Source organism: Marmota marmota, unplaced genomic scaffold (assembly GCF_001458135.2).
Source record: "Marmota marmota marmota unplaced genomic scaffold, marMar, whole genome shotgun sequence".
NCBI lineage: Eukaryota > Metazoa > Chordata > Mammalia > Rodentia > Sciuridae > Marmota > Marmota marmota.
The window spans coordinates 49,750,105-49,756,630 of NW_025999853.1; positions in this window are offsets into that span (position 1 = coordinate 49,750,105).

Here is a 6,526-nt window from a genome sequence, read left to right on the forward strand (position 1 = left end):
CATGTATTACCAAATTAGCAACACTGATTTCTGTACATGTCTACTCAGATATCAGTAAATAGAAATTAGTCTTAGAATCTAATGGAACTTGGAACAGATTTTTTATTGTTGTTATTTTTAGATATACATCAGAGTGTGTATGTGTGTTTATTTATTTATTTATTATTTATTTTGTTTATTTATTTTTATGTGGTGTTGAGGATCGAACCCAGGGCTCCGCGCATGCTAGGTGAGCGCTCTACGACTGAGCTACAATCCCAGCCCAGTAGAGTATATTTTGACATTATACACACATGGAATGTAACATTCTAATTAGGATCACATTCTCGTGGTTGTACATGACGTGGAAATTAATTGTGGTATATTCATATATGAACATAGGAAAGTTAAGTCCATTCTACTATCTTTCCTATTCCTATACCTGCTCCCTTCCTTTCATTTCCCTTTGTCTAATCCACTAAACTGTTCTTCCCCTCCCGCACTTGTGTGTTAGCATCCACATATCAGAGAGAACATCCAACCTTTGGTTTTTTGGGGATTGCATTATTTCACTTAGCATGATTGTCTCCAGATCCATCCAGTTACCAGCAAAAGTCATAAGGTCATTTTTCTTTATGGCTGGGTAATATTCCATAGTGTGTATATATCACATTTTCTTTATCCATTCATGTAGAACAGATTTTTCTGTTGTGCTGGGGATTGAACTCTCATGCTAGGCAAGAGCAAATTTTTTTTTTTTTATTTGTTGATGGACCTTTATTTTATTTATTAATATGCAATGCTGAGAATCAAACCCAGTGCCTCACACATGCCAGGCAAGTGCGCTATTGCTGAGCCCCAGCCCTAGCCCAGCAAGAGCAAATTTAATTTAACTTATGTGTTGTTCTTATTGTGCCATAATATCAATGGAACTTTTGTACATTTATTGTTTCTTGACTTACTTCACAGCTGTACCTAGGACAGTTCTTCTCAGATACCACACTAAGATGGCATTATGGGGTAAACTAATGATATGAATAGAGGAATTTATAAACAAAAGTACCTGTTATTCAATTTTGTAATACCTGTGATACCCACCCTCAGTTAATCACAGTCATTCTTTACTGTAGAGGTGAAGGGAGGAGAAACTCAGCTGAAGTCAACTATCTCAGGAATTCAGAATTCTTAACTTGACTCAGGGTCCTACATAATTCAGTACTACTTAACTTCAGCATTATTTTCTTTCATTTTCCAACTCTGGTCTAACTATACTCCAAATAAAATTAACTGCTTTCAGTCGATCAAATGAACCATATTCTTTTTGTGCCTCAGTCCTTTGCTTCTGCTGATCCTGCTACTTAGAACACTTCTCCTGATGGTCTTCCTGGTCAGCTTTCTCTTAGCCTTTGGATCTCTTAAATGTTATCCTCTTTGGGAAGCCTTTCTTTATCCTCAAATATTAATTTAGGTGCCCTTCTTATTTGCTTCCTTTGTCCTCTGTACTTATTTTCATAATGGCATTTATAATGCCATATTGTCACGCTTGTTGATTTGTCAGACCTCCACAAGGAGCTCCTTGAGCCCTGGGACTGTTTATCATTATTGGATCCCCAGTGCTTACCAGTGTGAGCTGGGTATGTACCTCAGGGCTAGAGCACTTGACTAGTGTATTCAAGGCCCTCAGTTTGATCCCCACAATCACACACATAACAAAACAAAACAAAAAGTTATTGGGAAAGGGAAACTTTTCTTGTTCTATCTTATGTCAGTTTAAATTTTAGGCTCGGCCACAGCTCAAGAGGGTAGAGAAAAAATTTTATCTCCTCTAAAAAATCAATTTAGAGGGCTGTGGTTGTGGCTCAGAGGTAGAGCGCTCGCCTACCATGTGTGAAGCCCTGGGTTCGATCCTCAGCACACATATAAATAAAATAAAAATAAAGATATTTTAAAAACATTTAAAAATATCAATTTAGAAAGTTCTAACCAGTATTGTTTCTTCAACTGAATAGAAAAAAGCAGAGCCTGATGCTTAATAGATGTAAATATGTCTTTAATTAGCTTGTGCTGCCATAATAAAATAAAACAGACTGGGAGGCTTAAACAATAGACATTTATTTCTCATAGTTCCAAACCAAGATGCCAACAGACTTGATTCCTAATGAGGGCCTCTACCTTCTTGCTGTATGCTTTCATATGCCCTTTTTTTGTTTGATCCTGGACAAAGTCCCTTTTTATAAGGGCACTAATCCTTTCATGAAGATCCTACTTTTGTAACTTTGTCTAAACCTAATTCCCTTCTTAAGACCTCCTCTCTGAATACAATCACATTAAGGATTAGGGATTTAACATAAATTTGGAAGGGGTACAATCAATTCATAATATGTTCCATGATAATTATTTTTCTGAAAAGTGTGTATATGTATGCATATATAATATAATAAATGTAATATATATAATAAGTTTGAAAACCACTAATCTAATCAATAATGAGGGGCTAAAGTATCACACATTGTCCTTCTTGTCCCTGTATTTGGGATGGGTGAGGCAAAAGAATATTGGTATAATTATTTCCCCAACTGTAAATGATAGTGAAGAAAATAAGCCCCTCCCTTTATTTTCTATTCCGAGGCTGTATTATTTATTTGAAATTTCTCTTCTTGCATATGATTCCCTCTTTATATGGAAATAGCAAAAATTCTAGGGATCTGGAGGTGAATTATATTTGGACTAGCCATTTCCCCTCCTGTGCTCAGAGCCCATGTGTTGTTTTCTTATTGTCCACTAGGTGGTACTAGGAAGGTCCGATGTTTACAAATTATCCTATCCACAGATTGTACTTGTTTTCAAAGTAGCAGATTTATTCTGCTAGATTATCTTTTCTCTTTAGGCTCCCAAGCATTTCAGGAGAGAATGTCTAGATCTTGTTCCCCTCCCTAAATATAACCTAAATGAGCAAATTGAGGATTGAGAATATGGGATCAAGAGAGTACATTTTTGGGATTAGGTATGTAGCTCAGTGATATATAGTACTTGCCTGGAATGTATGAGGCCCTGAGTTTGACCTCAGAACTGATTTGAAAAAAAAAAATACATTTTTTTGGGGGGATGTCAATTCTGCCACCTGTCAATGATCAGGAATGCTTTCAATTTTCCCCTGGAATTTAAAGATACTAAATTGAAGTGAAAGGGATAGAAGTTATACTCCAAAGTGAATAACTAGCTATGTCAGGGTAATAGAAATGGCTGAGAGAGGTAAAAAAGGCAAAATTAAGGGATCTCTTTCTTGGTTCTCTGGTTTGAATATGTCCCCAAAGTTCTCGTGTTGGAAACTCAGTCCCCAATGCCATAGTGTTTAGAAGTAGACCCTTTAATAGGTGATTAGGTCAAGAGGCATAAGCCCTCACGAATAAATTAAGGCTATTATTACAACAGTGGTTTAGTTATCGAGGGATTTGGTTTCTAATAAAAAGGGGATTGGACTCCCACCTTTCATGTGCTCTCTTGCTCTTCCACCTTCCCTCATGACACAGCATGACAGCCCTCCATCTTGGACTTCCCAGCCTCCAGAACTGTAAGAAATAAATTTCTTCTTAAAATTCCCAGTTTTGGATATTCTCTTAGAATAAAACAAAATAGACTGATTATTGGAAAAGCAACATGTCATGAAGATTGAGTAATTCAGCATTTTTTTCCCATTTGTTTGCTTTCGTTTTTGTAGTACTAGTGATGGAACCTAGGTCCTTGTGCATGCTGGGCAAGTGCTCTGCAATAGTTTGGATATTGAATCCCTGCATCTCAAGGGCCCATGTATTGAAGGCTTGGTCCCCAGTCCATAACACTATTGGGAGGTAGTAGAAACTTTAAGAGCTGGAGCCTAATGGAAGGAAGGAGATATTGAGAATCCCCACCTTTCCTCTTTCTCTCTGTTTCCTGGCTGCCATGAGGTAAGGAGCTCCTCTGACACAAATTCCCTCCATGTTGCAAAATGCCACCACTGTCCCAAAAGCAAAAGGACCAGGCAAACATGATGTGGGACCTATGAAGCTGTGAGCCAAAATAAACCTGTCTTTATAAGATGATTTATCTCAGGTATTTGTTATAACAAATAACAAGAGAAAGAGAAAGCTGACTAACACATGCTCTACCACTGAGCTACAACCCCAGCCCTGGAAGACACTTTTTCAGGAGCCTTCCTTAGGCCAGGAGAATACAATGTTGCCTAAGTTTTGGTACCCCTTTTCTAGAAGCTCAAAGAAAACAGATGTAAACACCCAACTTGATATTCTATTAGGGGCATATACAGGGTGCTCTGAAGGAGAACAGGTATCACTAAATCATGTATAAAATTGGGGATAAGGAGGTGGAGATTAGAGCAGGCTTCCCAGAGGAGATGACATGCTGTAGGCTAAAACTGAGTCTGGAAGGATGAATAGAAGATCTCGAACATCCTAAATCCCTACCCCCCAAGGTTATGTTTTGCTGAAGTCTTGGCAATTTAATTTACTCCTGGGATTTCAATAGTTACCTTTGTGTTAATAACTCCCAATCTTTTTCTACCCCAGTCAGCTCTCTAAAACCCACTCATCAGATTTCTCTCTCTCTCTCTCTCTCTCTCTCTCTCTCTCTCTCTCCCCCCGCACAGGCAAAGTACAGACTATTGAAAATGGAGGTAAGAGTAGCACTCTCTAAGGTAGAGTGGAGAGGACCAACCAAGAAAGAGAGATTCAAGGTCTTATTTGTGTGGTGGTACTTCAAATTAAACTTGTCGAAAACCAAACACTGAAAGAAGCCTGAGGGCATGAGGTTTTATGATAATTATATATTTTTTATTCTTATTTTCATTACCTAGATATATTATTTACCTTTTTTTTTTTTTTGATACTGGGGTATGAACTCAGGGGCACTCAGCCACTGAGCCATATCGCAGTTCTTTTTCGTATTTTATTTAGAGACAGGATCTCGCTGAGTTGCTTAGTTCCTTGCTTTTGCTGAGGCTGGCTTTGAACTCTCAATCCTCCTGCCTCAGCGTCCGGAGACGCTGGGATTACAAGCGTCCAACACCGTGCCCAGAGCTATTAGTTACTTCTTATATGGATTACTGCAAAAGAACTGGCCTCAAACTCCTATCTCTTCCTACCACACACACAATTTCCCAGGATTCCTTTTTTTTCCCCCTTGGAATCAGAGACTGAACCCAGAAGTGCTTAAGCACTTAACTACATCCCCAACCCTTTTTAATGTTTTATTTTGAGATAGGGTCTCACTAAATTGCTGTGGGCCTAGCTAAATTGCTGAGCCTGGCCTCAATTTTGCAATCCAGACTCCCAAGCAGCTGGGATTATAGGCTTGCACCACCATACTCAGCTCCCAAAATATCTTTTTTTTGTGTGTGGTGCTAGGGATTGAACACAGGGCCTTGTGCATGCAAGGCAAACACTCTACCAACTGAGCTATATCCCCAGCCCCCCAAAATATCAAAATATCTTAAACACTGATTTTCCACATGGTTTATCTCCTTAAAGCCCATTGTGGTATCATGTTGTTGAACAACAATCTTTAGTAGTCCCTTTTGTTTCTAGTCAATGGAGACCAAGCTCCTTCATTGAATAACCAGGCATGTAATATTCTGGTCCTCAATTGCTCTTTTAACTTTATACTTCATTATTCCCATGAATGCTGCCCCCTGCCCTGTACTGGGGACCAAATCTGGGAGCATTCTGCCTCTGAGCTACATCCCCAACCCTTTTTATTTTGAGACAGGGCCTTGCTAGGTTGCTCAGGCTGGCATTGGATTTATGATTATCCAGCTTCAGACTACTGAGTAGCTGAGATTATAGGCATGCATTTTCTATTTTTTAATATTTATTTTTTAGTTTTAGTTGGACACAATATCTTTATTTTATTTATTTTTATGTGATGCTGAGGATCGAACCCAGGTCCTCTCATGTGCTAGGCACCGCTGAGCCACACTCCCAGCCCCCATAGTTTATGCTTTTCTACCTCAGTGTTTGAGAAGCATTGATAGATTTGATAAATGTTTAATGAATGACTATAGGAAGCAATGAACAATGGATGAATACAATTTTTGAAATTACAATTTGTGAAAGCTCATTTCTGCTGGAAATGGTGGCACATACCTACAATTCCAGTGGCTCATGAGGCTGAGACAGGATAATTTCAAGTTCAAGGGTACAATCCCCAGTACCAAAACAAACAACAAAAAAGGAAACAATAAAAAAAATCTTCTTCCTTATATTTGTAAGGTTATACCCTATCTAGTCAGAAGAACAATTCTAATTTTGCTTTCAGTACATGACCTTAATCTAAGCTAAATTTGGTTTCCCATGCTCCTTCAGTTAACCCAACCTGACTGCCCTTTTCACTTGCTTCTCTCTCTCTCTCTCTCTCTCTCTCTCTCTCTCTCTTAAAGATGAGTTGTACTAGGTTGCCCAGGCTGTTCTTGAACTTGAGATCCTCCTTGCCTTATCCTCCCAAGTTGCTGGGACTACTACAGACATGATTTGCCTTTTCTAGCTTCTCACTTGCT